Consider the following 23,360-nt stretch of genomic DNA (forward strand, 5'->3'; position numbering starts at 1 on the left):
AACAAATGGGATTTTTGCGTTTGACGACTCGATAATTTGCCGTGTCAGTTTAAATCATACTGTTATAAATCAACCCCCCATACTTCTTGTTACTTGTTATTTGATGCTCGTCGCGTATATACTTTACCGGTGGCTTGACGCGAGCACAAGTTATGGAAAGATGCGTTTTTAATCGGCCGACGATCAAGGGAATTCAAAGACAATTCATTTTCAAAATTATTTGAAGATATATTCGTAAAAATTGGAAACAATCTGTTTTAAATGATATTTAATAATTAAAAATTATATAATATTATCTTCATTAGCTAGATAAAAGTGCTGATTATTTTATTTTTGAACGAATCATAAATTAATCTTAAAAAAATAAAATTCATTTCAAATAAAAATACACAAAAATACTGCAATTGATTTATCAAAAAAAAAAAAAAAAAAAAATACTTCGCTATCAAATGAAACACTAACCGATAAAAACGATTCGATCCATCGACAATTCTTCCTTGTCACTAAGTAATTAAACTCCCACGATTACACCGATTCGAAGGCAAAATAATCGAGAGGATCGAAAGGATTGGTGGCAGGTTTGTCTTTGGTTTTCATGGAAAAAGGAAGAGAGGGGGGGAGGGGGAAAAAGAAGGAAAAAATGCTCGCTCATGCGTATTCATGACCGGAACCATGGATAATGCCCGGGGTCTCTGTACATCATATCTTACACACAGCTGGAATATTAATTCCTGTCATTCGTATGCGATGCGAGCGCGATGTTGCTGTGAACGCGCGAGCGCAACTCTGAAGAATGGTACAGGTGCAAGTCACCTAGGAGAAACTTGAGTTTTTGCGGTTATGGAGGAGAATGATCGAAAGGGTAGACGTTACCTTGGAATTTAAATTGGCTCGATCGAAGTAATTATTTCAACCTAATTTGGATCAATTAACGGATGATAAAAGTTTGATGAAGAAAAGAAAAGTTGATTTCTCTGTTGATAGATCTTATGGGGGGAGGGGAGGAGGGAGATTAAATTCTATGTTTAGCGTCACTTAAAAATGTCATACCTCTTTTTCTTCGATATTTTCTGATTTTTATCTTTAATTGAGCGATTATGATTCTTGATACACACAAGTCAGGAGTGAATTTTTTTTGAACCATTGTTAAATGGTTGTGTTGTTAATATTATTATTTATAAAATTATTATCGTACGATTATTGATATTATTTTAACGGGATATCCAATTTTAATTTATAAATTACTCGTAAATCATTTGCCTCGTGATCAAATGGTTTCGAGGTAATCCGATATAATTAATTTTTTTTTTTTTTTTTGTTTTATAAATAAAAGATCACGTATGTTTCTTTAAATAGAATCGTATAATTTTCAATGCGTTAATCGATGCGCAAAGTTTGATCTGCACGTTTAGGTATTCAATATGCCAACCGTGTTCGGTCAAACGTTTTGTATTCTATCACGGAAAACAGCTTTGGCTCCCGCATACACTCGATCTTTTGTTTTAAGATGTTCGATTCAATTTATGCGACTCTTTGTTCGATATTACGAACTCGTAGATCCAACTTGTAACGTCGTTCATTGTATCAATAATTTCAATAGCTCGAATTTCTCAAAAATATTTAAATTTTATTTCAATCATCAAATTCTAGAATGATCGAATCCGTCATTTTTAATATCTGTTATCCTAAAACTTTCAAAACTTATTCGTTTATTATTCGGATACATTTTTCAATATCCATTACCCCGAAAAAAATTTCATCATTCCATCTCTCGAATTTTAATTTTAAAGATTTATCTCTATAAAAAGTTTTTTTCGTAAGATCGAGTCCGCCATTTTTAACATTTCACGAAATTCGAACGTGTTACGATTTTCCTTAAGACATGGCTCAGAAATGAAAACAACAGCGACCTCTCGATTTCTGTTCGATTCCGAAGAAACTGGAGGCTGTCGTCCTCGACAGGCAGAACTTTCGAAACGCTTTCGTTCTCTCGCGAGATCGTTCGAACAGCGCGCCATTTCACTTTCGAACGTGTTCCTTTTTTGGTGTCGGGTGTAGGACCGGTGTAATCGGCCGGCGTTTGTCATCTGTAACACGCGTAATCGTCGACTCGAGCCGCACCACCGGTTAAAATTGCCGTGAAGCGCGAATCAAATTAATTATAGGAAGACGTTCATTACACACCCGTAATTAATACTTTCACGATCGATGCTTCGCTTCGTGATCGGTAGCTTCTTTCCTTTGACAAATTGCGTCACGGTTGTGGTTTGCTAATTTCAAGTTGGAAATTTTATTATATACGATATAGTGTCCTCTTTTTTGTTGGTAATATATACCACGAGTAACTGTTTCAAGTGAAATTAGAAAGAAAATGCTAGGGTTCCCTAGAAAAGTTCTCCCTCCTTTTCCAAAGATTTCATCAAACTAATTGAAACATTTTTCAATGAAATTAGGATAAATTCTCTAGGAATTTTTTTAAACTTACCAAAAAAATGTTAATAAATCCCCATAACAACCCAAAAAATAAATCGTTGTAATCTAGAATTCCCTAGAAATTGTCTCTTAAAACTCAACTCCTCAAATTCAATAAAGATTAAAATAATCGAATGAAAATCTGAATCCTCTCGTACATATAATGATAAAGTTAACGATATACCGCTATGAAATAAGCGATCAACGAGGTCGACGATGGAAAATAGGTTCTCCGCGCGAAGCGCATAATAGATCGAGTCAAGTGAAAGTCCCAGATTTAGCAATTTATCCATTAACGGCGTACGTCGTCCTGGAAACGCTCGATGTTTTTCGCGTGGCGGATATTCCTCCGTGTCTCTCCTGACGTAATTCGACGCGGTGCACGCGTCTGCGTGCGGTTCCACGCGCGGAACGCCCGAGCTGATTTTAATTAAGAGCGGCAGGAAAGTCGGCCTGCATCGTCTTACTTTCTTGCGATTCGTAATTAACGAGCTTGCTCGCGCGCCTGCCGAGAAGAGAGAAAGGAGGGGAGAGGGGGGAAAGAGAGAAAAATGTACGTTTGCACGGTTATTTTTAGACACGGACCATCTGAATTTATGATCGCGATGCGTTTGATATTGTGCAACGGAGTTCCGTGAGAACGAAACCACCGGCGTGATTGCGGCCTTTTAGCGCGTTTACCCGTCCCTTCCTTCGCAATTCACCGCCTGTTTGCTCGATATCTCCACCAGTTTTTTCGTTTCTCCACTTTTCGTTTCTTGTATATATGCGGTATATTTTTTTAATAACAATTTTTTCAAAGGAAAAAAAACAATTAAGGAGAAAGTTAAGTTAAGTTAAGTTAAATAATATTTTAAATTTTAAATGTTAAATTTTGTTCGTTTTCTTGTAACTGTATTATATATTGGGGGAAAAATAAATTGGTGTGAGTTTAAGAAACAGATGTGAAATCGCTAGGATACTCTAGAAATTCCCTAGGAATTTCCAAAATATTCGACAACAGTTTTACATGTTGGTTGTTCCAGCATTAAGAATGTATAAATAGAAAGGAATGGATTTTAAAATTTACTACGAGTTGGATATGATGGCGATGAATCTTTTCCGTGTTAAAATTCAAGTTATTAGAATGTGATTAACATAGATAAAAATCTATATTATAAACTACCTAGTTCATATAAAATACCTATTCTACTTCTTGAAAGGAAATTTCTTTAATTACATTCAAATGAATAATTATATAAAAATATATTGTATTATTTTTCTAAAAGGTAAGAATTTTTAATAAAAAAAATTTGTAAAAAGATATATATATATATGTAGCAAAAAATTATTAAACATAATGAATAAATTTTCATTTGTCCATGCACTCCTATATTATTTCACAATGCATACGTGTGTGAATATGAGTATTAGCAAAAATACTCTTCTCAATTTCAGATAATAAATAATCTACGACTCATAAAACGAATAAATCGCCTACAAAGTCAATTATATGTAAGAAACTATTAATTTTCAATCCATTGGTCTTGCAAGATGGAATGATTCATATGAACAGCATTCTCAGGGAGCCAATAGGCCAACGATTAAACAGTAAACAATTCTTCATTTGCATAATATTATTAAAACGAAAAAAATATTAGTCGATTCGAAATTTTTTTTTAATTTATCGATGTTGGTTTTTTCAAAAAATCGCCTCGAACTCGTCTCGTACCACTAAAAAATTCCAAATAAACTCGTCAACAGGCTTTGATAAAGTGTTATCCTTATAAAAGTGCAAACTTCGCTGCGCAAGCGTTTCTCATAAAAGACGAGTTAACTCGTTCTGGCTGGTTGAGAAGTTAAAAGCCGTCGTGCAACATTTTTGCCGCCGTATAAATATACACATAGAGCAGCTTGTTTACTTTTCTTTTGCCAACCGGAGTAAGTATATTTTTTTTTTTCTTTTTTAAAGAGTATTCTCGTCATAATGCGAATGCCTTCGATAATCTTTCTCATTTGCACTGATTAAAGTTGTAGTTTTTATACATTTTTTTCAATGAAAATTTCAAATTGTTTTTATTTACGTTAAATGATATTTTATACATTATAGCGATATGTATAATGTATATATATATATTTTTTATATATATATAAAAAATGAAGAAATATGATGGAATTCTTATATATAAATTATATATAATTAAAATGAAGTAGTAGAAAAATTCTGTAACATGTCACCTGTCAAGTCAATAATATTATCAATTAATAAATTCTTGTGAAAGAGAGTCAAATAAATTTAGAATAATTTACATTATTCATTATTAGCCACATAAGACTTTTACTTTCAATTATAAAGATTCCATTCAACTGAAAGTATCACAAATGTTTTTTCTAAAATATATTTTTTCTAAATAACACCGATTTTTTTATAAACTCTATCCAATGATCATGAACAATTTTCTCACCTAGTTACACAACACAATTTCTTCGATTCCTTCGATTTCCTTACTCCCGCCATTCGCATAAATGCTCTCACGACCACAAGAATAACACCAATTTGCCCACGGTCAACATTTTATGTAGCTCATGTTTACCAAGTATATCTCTTTTGAGCCAATATCAATTCGTCCGAGATTGCCTAGTACGGCAAAATAATGCGATCCCTTGATACGAATTGCGAAACAACACATTGATCGATTGTTTCCTCGATTTATCGAGATGGATGCCAAATACCATCTATCCCATCTCGTTTTCATCGAACGTTCCAATAACACACTTCAGTAGCCACTTCATGCACCAATCCTTGTCAAACGATCATCGAATAAATCGAACGAAAAAAAAGAAAAAAGAGGAATAGGGAAAGAAACAAAAAACAAATAAGAAAAAGAAACACCTGTATCTTTGCACCCACCTTTCTCACCGCTCTCAGCCTCCTTCCCAATAGGTAGAATCTCAAAAATCCCGTAAACGCGTGTGTATAACCTCTTAAGAGCCACGGGATCGAACGGATGCGCGGATTCTATCACGCATGCGGTTCACCTGCACCATACAACTCGTTACGGTTACGAGCATGACCACGCACGAGAGAGAACGAAACGATGTTTTGATGAAAAACTTTCACCCGAATCCTCTCTATCACCGACGACAATCCTCTGTTCCGCCACACGAACCGAGCAACGATCAGAACTAATCGATCAACGATCAACGATAGACTGAACACGATCGGTCGACTTCTCGAAGGATCGAGCGGCAGGAGGAGGGACGCGACAGCGCAATCGATCCATCGATCGATTCGAGACGCTTCGAGACTCGACGTAGAACAGCCCGACGCTAGCGGACGAGATCGTGCGACTAAAGCTCAACCGCGATCCGCGAGGACGCGCCAACGAACGACCGACCGTTACCCCCACCCTCAACTCGGCTTCAAATAAACTGTATCGCGCAGACTCGGGGGCACACACCGACTCACGAGGATATCTCCTTCGTTGAGTGTCGAGTCTTTCCACTCCCTTTCTATGAACGTTGCTCCTGCCTTTCGGTCTTTTTCTTTTTCCTACGTTGATTTCTGTTTCCGGTTCCGCGCCAGATTTCCCGCTAAGTAAAACGGTGAACTTTCGAGGATATTCTTCTAATCGATTTTCCTCTCGATATAGTGCATAGTTCGGGTTGAATCGTAATAGGTTAGGATCGCGCGGCGATGTATTGTACGTTGCGTAACATGGTAATTTTGAATGTGTTTAAGGAATGGATGGGGAGTTGGATGAAGATGAGAGATTAGTGATTTTTGTGGAGTGATATCTAAGTGTTTGGGATTTAATAGACTTTGTTTAAGATTTAAGGAATGAAAGAAAGTGACGTGAAAAGTTGAATAGTGGTTTTAATACTAAATTTGAAGTATATAATTCGAACTTTGCATAAATTTTTGCATTTGCGTATCACTTTAATGGGAATGATAGAATTTCCATGTAAAACAATGGGATATGATATTATTTGTAAATATACATCGTCTGTTTCCATGAATTCATATTTATATTCCCAGGTAATCATTATGGCATCAGTATAAATATGCACTTGCTTGCCAGATTCTAACTTTCTCTTGTAGGTTGCACTTTATATTCTTTTAATATTTAAACAATCTTTTCTAAAGATTACGATTCGTGTATCATTTATCAAGTTATTTATAAATCTTAAATAGCTTGTAAATTTTTTATAAATATGTATGGGATATATATATAATTTTTATTTACTCAACTAATAGCTTAGAATTAGAATAGCGTAGAATTTATAGGTTATGTATTTTTGCTTTGACGAAATATTTGTAAATATTTTGATCTAATCATATTTTTATCATTTATCATTAGTTTTAATATTATAATAAAATTAATTTATAATATTTAATTGATAATAATTATATTCAAAAAAAGTAACAATATTTCAACAATTTCTTTTTCACAAGATCGGGAAATGTTATATAGTCGTTTCTAATATAACTAAAAGAAGATGATAGATCATTAAAATCATTACGATACTTTTATACATCATAAAATATGAAAATGTATTCTCAAAATAATTTCTTTTCTTCATTTTTCTAAACGGATATTTCATTATGAATAATTAGCTATGTCATTGTATATTTAAATTTATCATATTTATGTGCAAGTATTGCACACAAATTTAGTGATGCAAATTTAATAGTGCATTAATACAATACATTTATTAAAAGTAGGTAATTAAATATTAATGCGTTTTAGAAAAAGAAGCTACTGCATATTTTATTCAAAATTACATACTTCGTAATCGATTAATTATACAGGCGTGGCAAAACTTGTAAATAGATAGCTAATAATAACTAGATAGCTAATAATAATTTTGTATGTAAACATAAATCTATAATAAAAATAAAATAAATAAATCTTTTAGTTTAAATTAAATTTTGAAACTCAATTATGCGAAAAATTTGAAAATTTTTCTTTTAGAAAAATTCTATCGATGAATAGTCTAGAATTTTTTGAAACGTTTTGAAAAACTTAGAACAGTAAAACTATTAGATTTATATAATCGATCTATTTTATCTACAAAGGATTAACAATAAATATTAATTTTGATAACAATAATATCGTGTTATTAACTAAGATTAATGTGTGAAAAAAAGAATTGATCGCAGTAAGAAATCCAAGATAATTTCATTGTAATTAATAATATTACGATTAATAAAAATATTCGTTAAGTATCGATATATGTATTATGACTCTGTTCTCTATTATTTATGTGAGATTCATTGTTCATCCGCGAATATAAGCATTAAATATTAGCTTATATCCATCATCTTATTAATGTGAAATACCATGATTTAATCACTTTGTTCGCGGTCTAATTAACAACTATCTATTATATAACCTATCCGTATAATTAACATAAATTACTGTATCGCAACTCAGTATTTCGCGATGAAACCGAGAAAGCTTCGATGTATTTGCATAGTTCGCACTTATCGAGATTAAAACAACGGGGCCATAATCTAAATACATTTCAACGGATAATGAGATATCATGTTTTAATCCATTTCGATTAATCCAAACGTAACGTTGTCTCTCATATTTTTCTATTCTTCTATTATTTCTATAAAAGAAATTATTATTAGTTATATTTGAATGACTATTTTTATATTTGTTAACGCAATTATACTTATGATTTAACGATATTTTAAAAAATATAAACATATTTTTAGATTTATATTAATTTGATCTTTCATCATTGTAATTATTTTTTTCAATATTAAAATATTATTAATTATTAGTATCTATTAATCAATTTGATTTGTTGACATCGAGTTTTAGTAATTTTCTTATTTTTTCTTAAATGCGTGTAATTACAATAGAAAAAAAAAAGATTTACAAGTTATTACATTTAATAATAACAGAGAGAATTCTCCAATTATATCTTATTGACCATAATTACTTCTCTGTAATTTAATATTAATTTAATCGTGTCGCTACATATATAATTTGATATTTACATCTTTAAACGGTTCTCAAATCCTGTTCACCAGATGCTATTCGAACATATGGTGTGCCACTTTTCAGAAATCTCGAGGAACCGCTATGCAACGCGATGTTTACGATATCGACTTCGTAGTCGTAAGTTTATAATATAAGTATATGCTTTCAGAAATCGTTTTTTTTATCTTCAATGTGTATGGACAATTATCGAGCTTGCCAATGATTACATTATATCTTGACCTTCATCAACATGCTGTTGGATATCATCAGCCTTCGGATAAATTGCTCTTACGTTCTCTAACTGATTAACAGTGAAAGTATTAGTTTCTGGCTTGTGAGAAAATTCTTAATATATAATTTTTTTATTTGATTCGTTCGTTTTATATTTATATAATTTAATTTAGTTACATTTCTATAACTATTGTAAGATTTCATATTCAATAAAATAGTGAGTTTTATGTTTAAAAATCATCAAAATTTTTAACATTTAAATACAATTAAATGGCAAAATTCTATTCTATAAAAAATTTTGGTTGAAATTTTTATCACGTTGAGTAAATTACAAACTGTAAAATTTGGATAACGTTAGAAACATGCTTATGTAACGTTAAATATATTATATAATGTAAATTTGATCATGCAAATTCTTTTTTAACTTTCAGAGAGAATAGAAAAAAATGGGAAAAATTTCTACCAATCAAGATCTTCTAAAATAATTAATCATATTCTCATTCGAGATATTTTAGAAAAAATATTCAAGAGTATTAAAATTTGTCTTCAAGTCCATTCGATCAAGATTTAGATGGACAATAATGCGTGAATATATCCCGCCCATGATAGCAAAAACAGGTACCGTTAGCGGATTATTAATATTCATGATGTCAGCGATACGCTTGGGCATTGCAATACAAGGTTTCCTTGTACTCTATTCATCGAACGTGTCTGTTTCTCGGAAAAACGAGCAACTGCGTATCGGTATGCAAGCAATAATGCAATACGATTGATCGTTGTGCAATGCTTCACCGCCACCGATACTGTTTCAAAACGTGTATTAGCGCCGAGTGATCGAAAAATTTTCTAACAATCCTTATTCTCTTCTAGAAATTAAAAATTATTATAAAATTTTTTGTATAAATATTGTTTTACAATTAATTTCTTTTTCTTTTTAACTTTTATTTTATTACACGTACATATAGTATAAATGTATCTAATGCACCGTTTCATCACTTCCTCTTTCAAATTTCCCTCGTAATTATTTGCCTCTATTATACAAACGCATTCGCGCATGCGCGCACATAGTCAACATGGTGTCGAAAACGCTTTCACGTTCCAACACCTGCTAATTACTTTGGAACGCTGGGAATATTGATGGCAGTGTTTAGACGAGAAATTGTTACTCGACCGTCATTGTCATCCCCGTAATTACCGGTCACGGAATGATTATTGACTCGCCACGATGCTGATTACAACGACGGGCAGCGACAGTGTTCATTGCGTGCCGCCGGCCTATTAATACGTTTCTTTTGCGAGCGTGTTGTCGAGGTCATGGATGGAACAGAGAGAAACATCGACACTCTTATATACCACACCGCATCGTGGATCTTCATTTTGAATTATGCCTTATTGTGCCTCGTCTCGAATCGCGACTGGCATTGTGCTAAGGATACGTGGACGTGATTGTTTGCCTTTGACTCGAGTCACACCCTGGTAGGTTTTCTCACATTTTTTCAAAGTTTTTTCTTTCTTACCTTTTTATTCTTTGTAAATCTTTCAACGAGGAAACGTGTTGCGAGATATACTTTATTGCATAGCGTGAATATCTCATGAAAGATTCGATGAACGCCTGATGATTGTATGTATTGTTAGGTTATGTTCTCTCGACACGTTGTTGTTTTAAGGTATTTTTGATCGATGAAAGATGCGAATAGTGGCTAATACTATGTTTTATTTCCCTTGATTTTTATTTCGATCGTTATTGATGTGAAGTTTATTAACATTGAACGTATTTTTAGTGACGGTTTTGAAGTGAAGGTGAATAAAGATGAGGATTAAACGGATATAAAATACTTATGAAGCATTACAATTTTTATGAATACATTTTATGAATCAACTCTTTGAGAGAAATAATGATGTTTTGTAATGGGTATGTTACTTTCTTTTATGATGAACTCTTATATTTATTTTCTTATTAATTATTTTATTCACCTTTAATTTTTCCTAATTATTTTACTCTTAATCTTACTATTTATTGCGATATTATGAAATGTATCATAGTATCAAATCCTTATTTATGATAATTTGATATTTTCCCACGGTTTTTCAATTATCACATCAACTTTTCTTCTATTTATTTTTAAAATTATCATTTAAACGCTTCAAATACCTTCACAGAATTTTATCTTCGAAACCAACGAAAGAATTTATTACCAGTGATCCTCGACTCACGTCGATCGATCCAAGAATCACATCGCATTAATTACTATACGCATACCTGCATATGCTTCGTTATCGCTTGGCCATTCGAGTGAAAGTTTCCGCGAATCTCTAATCTTCGTTGGCGCGAAACCGGCGTTAATCATCAACGATTCACGTCCGGTTGAACGTGCTAATGCGGACGTTATCAAAGCGTGTTAACTTGCGTGACATCCTGAGCGACGGAGCAGGCCTGTCGGTTTTTCCGCGCCGCTCAAAGGGACGAGTGTCATCAAACATGCCGTACGTACTTCCCCGACTTTGTACACGGCTCACGAGCCGAGTACGCGAATACATGCGTGTACTCTTACCGCATACACGCGTGAACAGGCCTTAACCCAGTGATTCTCATCCACCATCAGACTTATCATTCTTATAAAAAAATTTCTTACCTTGTTCATTGCAATTGAAATTTTAATGAATATTAATTTATAAATGATCGAAATTGTTTTAGATTAGGAATAATATATTATTTCAGATTATGATTTAGAGTAGTCAAGAACAGATTAGATCTTCATTGTTTTGTTAATATCATTAGAAATCTTTTTTTATTTGGAGAATTTTTTTATTTTAAAATTTGAAATTTTGGCACCTTATTAATTTAATCGCGTTTAAAATTTGAATTTTTCTCGCGAAAGGGAAAAATTTTTCCAATAATTTTAAAAGCATTGATAGTCATCGCGACAATTTCTTCCTCGATCATTTTCTCCAAACAAGCGTTCAATGTCAAATTGCACACCTTTGACAATCTTTAATACGATAAAAAGATAAAAACGAAATAATAAATGAAGTATCATTACTTTACATTTATTACCTATAAATATTAAAAACGTTATTATCTTCTGAAAAAGAGAAAAAGAAAAAAAAAAGAGCTTCATATATTCTCAAACGATATCATTCTTCATCCAGGAATAAGTAACATTATCAATAACTCATTGATTCATAAATTCAGCGAAACACCTTCTCGAAATAATTTCACAACTTAATCGCTTCTATCAACTAACTGGCCGTCAAACAACCGAGGAATAATGATTTTATTCACCCGCAGGGTCAATATATTCCTCGTGGCGAGTGTAGTGCGGCCATTGCTGGCACACGGAAGCATATCGTCTATCGCTTCGAGACGGATGACCTTCCGAAGGTCAGCGCCTTTACTCCTTGAAGCCATGCAGTTACACGCAATAGTATTCCGTCAATAATCCTGTACGTGTAACAAATTGAATGCATTTAATTAAGTTTCGGATGGCACGGCAGCATCAGTGGAATAATATAAAGTATGGACGGATGGTAATGCAAATAATTAACAACTGTTGAAGGTACGAAGGGATTTATTTATGTTCCTAGGGGTTCTTGCAAGAAATGAAGAAAGGCTTAGCTTTAAATGTTTCCAGTTATTTTCTCAGTCTGATGAATGGGACAAGTCTAAGAGTAGAAAAAGGAAAGTGTATTTTTAATGTATTAATTGGATAGGTGGGTTCGTGTTTAAATCGTTTATTATTTTCATAATAATTTTATTTATTTTTTTTTTTCAATGATTAATTAATTTCGTAATTCCAAGGTTCCATGAATCATCCCTTCTCAAAATTCAATTCGAATACAATTCTCCTTCAGAAAAATTTAAAACAATACACTTTTGTATATTCTTTGATTCAAAATAATTAAAGCTATACTGAAAAAAGTATATTATCTAATTTTTATAAAACTATGAAATAAGATTTTCTTTCTTTTTATTTAAATATAAGATGAAAAAGTTTTTTAGTGCAACTCCATCAATCCTATTCGCTAATTGCCTCGTACCAACGTCTAATGTATCGTTCACAGGTTGCAATTATCAAAAATGATCGAGATGATTGATCGAAACCTACTTGTCAATCCGTCCTTGCAAAAGATCCCTCGGCTAGCCTCAAGGATGACCAGTAATAATTCTTCAGGAACTAGAATATCGATCCTGCCGCCTAACGACGTGTCATTCCAAACAGATCCCACGATCCCGATGCTTACGTAAATAATTGCCGTTCCAGTTTGTTTGCACGTCGCATTTGCACGCTTAAGACTTGATTGCATCGTTGACGGCGACGTTACGGAACGCAGCCCTACTCCATGTTAAAAGGCAATCCCATCCAGAAGTGGTACAGTGTCGACCTTGTTTTGCAACAATGTTATGGATGTACCACATGTTATTACAAGGAATGTGCAATGTCGAAAAGAGAATGGTAATAATTTTCGTGGCGATGCCAGGAACACGACTCGTTCCTTCTTTTCTGGTATAGTATTTGTTTTATTAACACATAACACATAACATATCCGCGTAATGATAAATTTTTGAATGTATTCCTAACATTTCAATATTTTTATAAATCAAGTTATAACATTATAAACATAGAATTTCCTTCTTTTACTTACTACAATAATCGAATGTCGTAGGAAGCCGTATAGGGGAATGAAATCCAATTCCAATTAATTTCTTCTTGACTGAATGGCAACTTGTTTACAATTTTAAAATCGGTATCCTTAAAAATAACTCTCTTCATTGTTCTTCTTCTCCAACAACATCATTCCTCATCAGTCGAATCGTCATGCCATCTACCAATGAAACACGCGCTGACTCTCAATCACTTTGGTCCGCATTGAGAAGGAAAAAGGAAAAAAAAAAAAGGATCGTTCGAGACGCGCCACGGTGGTCATTATCATCATCAATCGACCTATAAATAATCATGAGCCTCTGTAAAGGGAAGCGACTTAATGAAAATGTCAATGACGCCGCAAAAACGATCCTCTTCGTTCTGGCATGGCGTTATTCAATGCTCGTACGCGGCCGCGGTCACAGGCGCGACTTCTTGTCTCTCGGTTGCACGCTCTTTTTCACTCGGTTGATTTGCGCGCTGAGCATTATTCGTCATTGCGGACACCTCGATCACACCCTGCATAAAGAAACTTGCCATTCCGCGTTTCGAGACCGGAGAATCGCGGTTTTGATCCTCATTTCCGTTTCGTCCGCCAGATGGCTCAATTTTTCCGCCGCCATATTGCCGTCCGCCGCTTGTCCACGCCGTTTTCCCCTCTGCTTTTTATCCCGTGCTATTTTTTACTCGTTGCTATTTTCTTTCGATTTTTCTTTTCGTCCTTTTTTCCCCCCCTTCCTTCGTTATTGCTTTATTTCGTTTGTTCGATATGTTTAAATGAATTGGAAGCGTGAATCTCGTTATCGTCTTGATTTTTATTGCGGTTAGGAATTATTGGAGGAAAGATGTTGGGCTTGATTCGAACGATTAGAAATAATCTAAAGTTGGCTCAATCAAAACGATATTGTCGATAACCGTTAATGAAATTATTTTAAATTAGGAAATAATTATTGTCGATGACAGGAAAATTTGTTTGCTTTCGACCATAGCGTGTTGATTGAAGAACGAGATAGAATTCAATTCACAGTTTGAAAAATTATAGGGATGCTTTCGTATCTTACTTACTTATTAACTTGGCAATAATTAACTTATAGAGTTTTATAATTTATCAATTAAAAATCTCTCTCGTGACACATTCTACTCTTTTATAATCTATAATTATTAGGTATTTAAAAACACTTGCCAATTTACTCTCTGTAACAGGGACGGGACAAGCGGGAAGCGAGTTATATTCGTAGCGGTACTTCTAGTTCTCGCCACCATGGGGTTTCTAGCGTGACAACGGAACCTCTGTTTCTTGCGATTCCTATATCCAATCATATATCCATCAGAATAAATCATTTCCTTATAAGTTAAATAAAAAAAAAATACGCGTTTCGTCTTAAGCAAGAAATTAAATTATTACAATAATTGCAAAAAAAAATTCAATACCAATCAAAAAATTCTTCCATCCATCTTTTTATAATGTTTCAATATCCATCTTATCATTTTCTTCATCTTATTATCCATCATCCATCGTTTCACATCGAAATCCTTTCAATTAACATTATACTCCAGTTTCCAAAAAAAAAAAAAGTTTAAAATGAGAAACTTGAACCCTCTGTTAATCTCTGTAAACAACTTCCTTTCAATTCTTTCAATCATTTTAAATTCAACATCATCAACAATTTCTTACCATCATTCCAGATCCAACTTTCTCATCGAAATCCCTTAATTAAACATCCAGTTTCCTCCTCCTCCTCAAGTGGAAAATCTAAAAAAACCTCGAAGCCGTCCATACTCGAAACGTGCAATCCACGTTCAAACCTTTCCTCTCGAAACCTCGTCTCCGTCGCAAGAAGCAGAAGCCTCCCGTGTGGTCCCCGTGCTTTTTTTTACAGCCCTGGTACTGGTTCACCAGCTCCACCAACTTCGTTAGTCCAAGGCTGCAGGCGATGCGGCCTTGTATTCGTTCCTAGCTCGTAAATTGCGCAACACTTGGTCCAAAGCCTCGATCGTTATTATTAATATTTAACAATGCAAACAATTGGATGGTGCGCGCGAAACCAAGAATCATTCGCCATTTAAGGGCGCACCGTCACGACGTGGCGCGGTAACCCGCAGAAATTAACGCTTTGCAACGGAATAAACGTCGAAACACAGATTTACGTTGGCCTTCGCGCGCCACTATTACACGTGCACACATTTAAACTTGCTAAGTGTTACTTTAACAGAGAGAAGGAGAGGGAAAGAGAAAGAGAGAGAGGGAATGCATACCAAATACGTGAGTCATTTCACGGTGTGGCTACTTTGTTTTCTGCTTTAACGCGCCCCCTATCCTCGCAAAAAGCCTCTATCGCGGCCGGGCTGATAAGTTACTCTTCTAAGAGCCACTACTTTCGAGCCTCGTTTCTTTCTCTTCTTGCGGATAGAATTGAAACGAGGCGAGGCCCTCGCCTACGGGAAACAATGATGATTTTTATCACGGCTGCACGCTTTTAACGCGACAGCCCGGGGACGGGGGATGGTGGTTGAGTCGATGAACCTGGCGACCGTGAGATACCGGCGTTTTAGGTTAGGTTGTTAAGCGATCGTTTTTTGTTGTAATTTCATCGTGTAATTTCACGAGGGATTTGGAATCTGAATTTGTGCCGGAGTTGATTTAATTGTTGTGTTAAGTGTGCGTGATTGAATTACGTGAAAAAAGGATAATTGAGTATGAATAAATTAGTATAGAGTATAATAAAGGTTTGTGCATTTATTGAAATTAAGAAAAAAGTAATTCAAGATTGATAATACATTAATAATTTATAAATTTTTCTGTTGGTAATAAAGATCTTTATTAATTAGAATGTTCATGAATATATTAACTATAATTTATAAAATAAAAAGGAATTCTTCGTGGTTGATTGTTAGAATTTTTCCATAATATTATTCCTTTTTTTCTATAGTATCTTTTTTAAAAAAAACATATTGATTTGGATTTTCTATATCCTTGCTATATATATGTGAACGTCTTTGAAACATGCACAAGCAATAAAATGCATTTTCAAAAATGGATATCTATTTGCATAAGATATACTTATGTGAAATATGTATGATCCAAACGTCGTGCAACAATATGACGACTGTTTTGAAAGTTTTACCGGTATCATCTTATCGCGTTTCTTGCAGAAATAAGTCGAAGTCGGTGCATAAATTAATCCAAGGTTAAGGAGTACGCTTGCACTCCAGGTGCAACGGCAATCCACCCAGTCTATCGTCTTCTCCAATGTTGCATTGAGGTATGTGCCTAGAGAAGGATAGTTATAAATTATTCAAAATAAAATTTTAACAATTTGTACAACTTTATTGTATTTTTTAATATTAAATCATCTATATCTATTATTTTCAAGCAATTTGATAGTTTTTAAATCTTCTTAGTTTCATATATAACTTTTACATCAAAAATTAACAAAATATATTCTATAAATAGATAAATGTACAAGTATCAGGATACTAGTTACTTAATTAATAGTCACATAATGTTAATAATTAATAACTTATAGTCTTTACATAATATGATAAATGTTAATATTAATTTTGCCAAGATTTCATCTATATTTTTGATAATTAAAAGAACAAAATATTATTCCACACAGACAAAATTAATTTTACCACCAAATTATAAATTATATTTTAAATATCTCTCTCTCTTTCTCTCTTATTATATATATTCTCTTTCTTTTTAATAAATATGCATGTTGAAATATCTTTTTGACATAACAGCGAACATAAAACGATGCAATTAATTCTTTTCACTTACGACCACCCTGGTTGGACGAAGATAAATGTTTCAGAGAAAACATTACATAACAAGACTCGCGTACATTGCTTTCTTCTCCATGCTTCTTAAAATACATTGTAAAATCGAGGACAACATTGTTAAACGATAAACTCTGTTTTGCAAATATTTACAATTATAATTTACAAAATTGGCGAATTATTTTTAAATATTCGTAATTCAAAAAATTTTTTAAATTTAAAAAAAATATTTAACAAAAGTCATATTCGTGGATTGCGTTTTATTAGTTGAAATTTCGAAAATTTTTGAAATACAAGATTATAGTATAAAAAAAGGAACAAGTCTGAATTGCTACATCAGTATCGAACAACACGCTGTATAATAAAAAGGCAATACAAAGTTGCCTTGCTCCTCTTAACCATTCATAAATATTAAACTCTCAATTTCTCTCTTATAGCCATGTTCGCGCCATCTTGGGCCTCGAGAGCCGCGGTAAATTGTGCAACTTGCCGATGATACATCGAACGCGCATCTGGCCATGCATGTCCATACACGCGGCCTCCAATCTTTGATCATTTGCCATTTTAAATTGTTTCTCACATGATGATCGAAATTCTTTCCTCCTTTCAATAGTTCCATCGAGTTCTCCTTTTATATCCTCGTTTAATCTTCATCTTTAAATAAGAATTCTTCGAGTCTGCATCCTTAAAGAAACTCCATCTTTGTAGTAGTTTTTTCTCTTAATTATATAAATGCATTTCTAAAACATAAATAAATATTCATTTGTGATTACAATAATTAAAATTACTTAAAAATATTTGTTGAGGATTAAAATTCATGAAATTTGTGATATAAATCTTGTTGAATTTTTTTAATTTTGATAACACGCATAAGGCTTAGTGTTTGCACGCAATTAACCAAGAATCAGATTAGATGAAGATAGGTTAAATCAGAATAAACAGACGTTACAACGATCAGAAAAATTAGGATGGTTAAGGGAAGGTACAAAGTGGTATTAGAGACGGTAAAATGTTAAATTGTAAGATGTTGGGTTAGATGAAGTATGAGCTATCGTTAATCTATCTTGTTGAAAGTGCACCACGTATAATATGCCGAAGCTAATAACCTAATCTAGCTTGTTATCTAATTACACCTCTAATCAATATTAATGACCCCGAGTACGAGATACTAATATCTACAAATATCTGGTATCCGGCCAATCTGTGGCCAGACCCTTTGGTAACTACCAGTTTCCCTATATGAACTGATGTGGATCATCGTTATTTCTTGGGTTAAAGATCTGCCCTGTTTCTGAAAGACCCCCGAACAAATTTCCACGATTATAATCAGAAAATGCTTTTTCTCCCTGGATTTATTTAATAGAAACTCATCTCACAAGACGTTTTGTTCCTCTTCATCTCGCGATATTTATTATCGTAAACGTATCATTACCTTGATTAAATCGGTGTGTATCGTAATAATTTTAATTTTTTTTCTTTTTGTTTTTTTTCTTTTTCGAGATCTTTGAATTATATTTATAATTACTTTTGTGTCGTTACATTTATTTCTTAATCATTTGTTGCCTCTCTAGATCGAGATCTTTTATATATAAAATGATTATTATCATCATTGGTGATTTATTTGCAATGAATTTAATGGAAGAAGGATTGTTATGAGATATATTAAATAAAGGTTGATACAAAAATATCTATCTCTGTCTCTTCTTCCATTCTGATAAATGGATCGATATTTTTGCACATCGACTTTCTTCTTTATTTTAATACAAGCTCTTTAAGAACAACTTTTCAAAGGTATATTCGATTTATCAACGCTCTGCATGCAACGAATCCTTAATAGATTTCGATTAACCTTTCGCATCGTGTCTTTCATCAGAGAAGAAAAAATTCGCAAAAAAATTTAATTTCTCTCCAATAAATGGAATTGCGTTAAAGTTAACGAATTCATTCCACCGACAGTTCGTTAACAGATATGGTGAATTAAAATCGAAATCGTTAGCGGATAATAGCGATCGCTGTCACTGGATGACAGTAAGAATTGCAGGGGAATTCGTTAGCGGATAATAATCGAGCTGGGTCGGTTAACGATTATGCAACAACTATTATTCACTTTGGACGATTATGAAACAGATTGCAGAGCAAACTAAGCACGATAATTACTACCCGTAAAATATCATTTCCTTTCCGTACGATTTTAATTTCGATATTTAAGCCTGAACAGGCATTGCTTCACTTATTAAAATACGATGGAAGTGGTAAATTAATTTAATTATATATATCTTAACATATTTCTTGATCTCTCGGTTATTAGTGGACTCGTAATGATCGGGGAAATAGAATACTTTCAATTGGGCCGACAAAGATATTTTTGTGCTTTGAGAAAGAAAAAAAGAAAAAAAAGGAGGAAAAAAGAAAAAATTCAAAATGTAATTGAATTCTTCTGTAACTATCACTGCTCTAGAAATTTCTTAAACGAAATTAATTCTAACCTGAAAATTGTATTAATCCTCCAAAGAGACTATGATCATTATTTCCTGCTGAGGTAATTACTTAAAATTTATAATAAATATTCGTTTAAATATAATTATAGATAACATTTTTCGATCTGCATTAAATATGAATAAATACATAAAGTGATCGATAATGATTCAACTAAAAACAATAAATGTAAAAAATCATCTTCCATTTATGCATGAGAGCATAAATATAATCTTTAAAAATATCAAAGAGAAATATTTTCGAATCTGATTGATTAAATGACAAGTAAACGAAGATAGATGAGAAAAAAATTTGGAGAAAAATGTATTTCGTGAAATCCACGGTGGATAATCGTCAGCCAGATAGTTCGATAATTGGCATCTCGCGCTTCGAGAATTTTAATTACCCTTCCTTAAAAGATCACGCAGAAAACAGTTTCATTAATTTTCCTCGGGGAGGACGCGAACTTGCGACCGCGAAGGAACTCGGATTCTGTACAGTTATTCCTGTCATTTCCTTACGTTCGACGGATGTTCAAGAACGAGGGAATGGTACGTCGCCCGATTACGCTTTACCTAAGCGAGTAACGAGCCTCGAGCTCCTTCCCAACTGGGTCACTTGGATTGCGTTGAAGAGAGACAGCTCGGAGGAACTGAAGGGAAAGATATGGAGATTAGGACTGTACGATTATTGAAAAGGATCTAGTGAGATTTTTTTGCAACTGTATAAAGTATGAATTATGTATTTTTTATTATAAATGAAACAAAAAATGATAATTATTCTATACACATAACGAAGAAAATTTTATTTTATCAATAAATGTATATTATATTATATTGACAATTCCATTTTTCAAGTACATATATATATATATATGTTCAAAAAGGATTATATTTTTTTTAAAAAATACTTGGACCTTTCTCTTAAAAAATAAACGTACATATTACTTTACATCCGATAAGTTCCAATATATTTAAAATCAATTATTTAAAACAGAGAGAGAGAGAAAAAAATGCAAAGATCCAAAGAGAAAGAGCAAAGAAACCATTATGCGGAGAGAAACGTTTCACGGATGATAAAAATGGCGCGTGTTCTCGCGAGCACGTGTGCACGACCGGCGTCGATCCGGGCTAATATTACTACGGCATTGTTCGATCATTTTTTTTTCCTTCGAACGGAGATAATTCGAGGCATACCGGCTTTATGAGTGTATCGCGGGACAGGGAAGGAATGCCTCTAAATACCGGTTACAGACCCGACCAATACTTCCACGCGGCAAACTATTATTTCTACTTCTTGCGCGCCGGGTGGATTTTGCCGCGTGCAGGTTAGGTCCTGTTCATTTGTATCTGTTGCAACGGCGATTGCGCGTGCGCGTTGCCACGTACACATGCGCGCAAAAATTATTCGAATACGATTTCCACCGAAACATTTGGTACAATTTTTGATAACGTTTGATGGAAAGGAAAGTTTGATAAGGTTGAATAACTGGTTAAAAACACGCGTGGCGTATAACTTTGTGAGGAAAAATTATATAACAATCGCATTTCAGAATAATTTTTCATAAAGTGTACACTCTATTGAAAAATTTTTTGAAGGATTAAAATTATCGTAATTATTTAAAGATTGGAATCTCATCTTTGTATTGACGTTTTAAAACTTTTTAAATGTCAGATTTTTTCGATCATTTTGTTTTATTAAGTAAAAAATATTTATTTGTGTTATAAAGTTTTGTACCAATTTTTATATTTGTTTCGATTCTGTTTAAAAATATTGCACTGATACATCTTTCTTCGTACATATATATATATACACAGAGGTGGCAGTAGTGGAGTGAATTTTTCACTAAAGAAGGGTTTCCAACAGCGATCACACGCGAGCCGCGTATTACACGCGTTCTTGCGAATCGTTCGATTTAGCACGCGTGGCCGGCGTGGATCGCGTGGCTCGACCCTTTAGCCACGTAATTGCTTCAACAACGGAACACCGACGTTCCAAAGGGTTTCACGGAGTCGAGGAAACTATCAGGGTTCTTAAGTTCGTCAGTGGATACGTGCACGCTAGTTACTTTTTTTTATTTCTCTCTGTAGAAAGATTCTTTTGTTGATTGGCCAGACCGATGTGGTAAAGATGTATGTACACTTGCGGACGATGCTTATGAATATTTATGGCCAATACACAACGTGTTTTGTGCAAAGTATTGTAAAAATAATAGAATTTTCTTTAGAGTTTTAGAAAGATATAAAATGGTGGATTAAGATTTAAATATTTATCTCCCAAGTTTTCATTATTATAAATTAACTATAATTAACCTTAAAATATTAGTGTTATGAAAAAATGAAGAGTATTTAATCAAAATTGAGATTATTATATGAATATTAAAACTATGGTTTTCAAAAGTCAAGAAATTTAGTAAGCAAATAAGATGCAGTTATTGGAACTCATGCATGTGAAATCTTTCAAATATTTTTTAAAGATCAATCTTCATTATTTTTGAATATCTCCCAATAATATTAGTGACTTTGGTTATTTTTAACAAAGAACCAGAAAAAAATATCACTTTCCTTTTGCATATTTAGATAAAAATCGGATTAAAATCTTTCAAAGAATATGTAAGAACAACATTACCATGTTTCTACCTTTGTTTGAAGGTATAAACAGGAATAAGAAGGATAAAACGTGGAAAAATAAAAAAGATTAATGTAAAAATGGAAAGAAAATGAAGAGATAGGAAAGATTTGCATAAAAAAAGTTTTCACAAGGGAAAAGTGTGAAATTGATGATCTTAATGCCCAATTTAATTTTATGGTGAAATGATATTATGAAGTTATCCGATGCTAATTTGGTTACATTTACTATGACAGTTGTTCATTGTGTGGTAATGTTAGAATATTATCATTTAGTGTCATGAAATCTTTAATATATGAAACTCAATTGCTCAAGTATACTTCTATCCTTTACGAATTATTTCATTATAGTTGAAACTTCAAAATCCTCCCAGAACAAACACAGATTTTTAATAATTTCTTATAAGATTATCATGCAACAACATAGCAAAATTCGAAAATCGAAACGAGAGGTACAGTTAATTTGTCCCCAAGATCAGAAGCGTTTAGAAAATGGAATGAAAATCATTTCCATCTCAAGTTTCCCACGAACCGGCAATTCAACAGTCGGAAGAAAATGAGATCTTTCGAGCAACACACGAGCAACGTGAAATCGAAACAGTCCAAATGATCACGTTACATGCAATAAATCCACGCGGCTATCGCGAACTTCAACTCATCGATTCCCAGTCCAAAGAAGAAGAAAAGGATAAAAAAAAAAAAAGAAAAAGAAAAAGAAAAAGATCCGACAATTCCCCCGGCGTAACGTCGAGCCAAGCTTTTTCACTTGCTCCCGGACCTGCGTCCATAAATTTCACTACTGTTAGAAACGTACGACTAGACAGACTGGTTTTCTAAATTGCTCGCTCGACTTTCCTTATGAATACTCTCGACTCTCAAGGAGAAAGCCAATGAACTAATGAATCGATCCTCGATCGATTTTCTACTTTATAATATAACTATGGCTCATCCCTTGCCCGATCGTATTGTTGGCTCGCCATTTTATTTGTTTCGTTTCGATACGTACACCATGGATCCTTATATACCATCCTAATGATCGACCCTCGACCTCCATCAGAAGGGATCCATCGATCTTAATGGTCGATCGATATCTTGCAGGGAGATTGGATAAAACAATCACGATATTATCAGGTACCTATATATATATATAT

The 23,360-nt window shown here is 33.3% G+C and overlaps 1 protein-coding gene and 1 long non-coding RNA gene across 2 annotated transcripts in view; one reads left to right on the forward strand and one right to left on the reverse strand.

Annotated features, from left to right (window-relative positions):
* Window positions 1–5,864, reverse strand: part of LOC102676565 — a 44,963-nt gene extending 39,099 nt beyond the window's left edge. Inside the window, exon 1 of the mRNA XM_006618515.2 lies at window positions 5,363–5,864. The gene's annotated coding sequence lies outside the window, so the exon portion shown is untranslated. The remainder of the gene's footprint in view (window positions 1–5,362) is intronic.
* Window positions 5,865–8,384: 2,520 nt separating this feature from the next.
* Window positions 8,385–14,686, forward strand: LOC102676007. The gene is made up of 6 exons (XR_422176.2): window positions 8,385–8,784; window positions 9,113–10,157; window positions 11,971–12,238; window positions 12,314–12,392; window positions 12,744–13,186; window positions 13,347–14,686. It is a non-coding gene; the product is annotated as an uncharacterized LOC102676007 (long non-coding RNA).
* Window positions 14,687–23,360: the final 8,674 nt, after the last annotated feature.

The sequence above is a fragment of the Apis dorsata genome, unplaced genomic scaffold, assembly GCF_000469605.1.
Source record: "Apis dorsata unplaced genomic scaffold, Apis dorsata 1.3 scaffold_357, whole genome shotgun sequence".
In the NCBI taxonomy this organism is placed as follows: domain Eukaryota; kingdom Metazoa; phylum Arthropoda; class Insecta; order Hymenoptera; family Apidae; genus Apis; species Apis dorsata.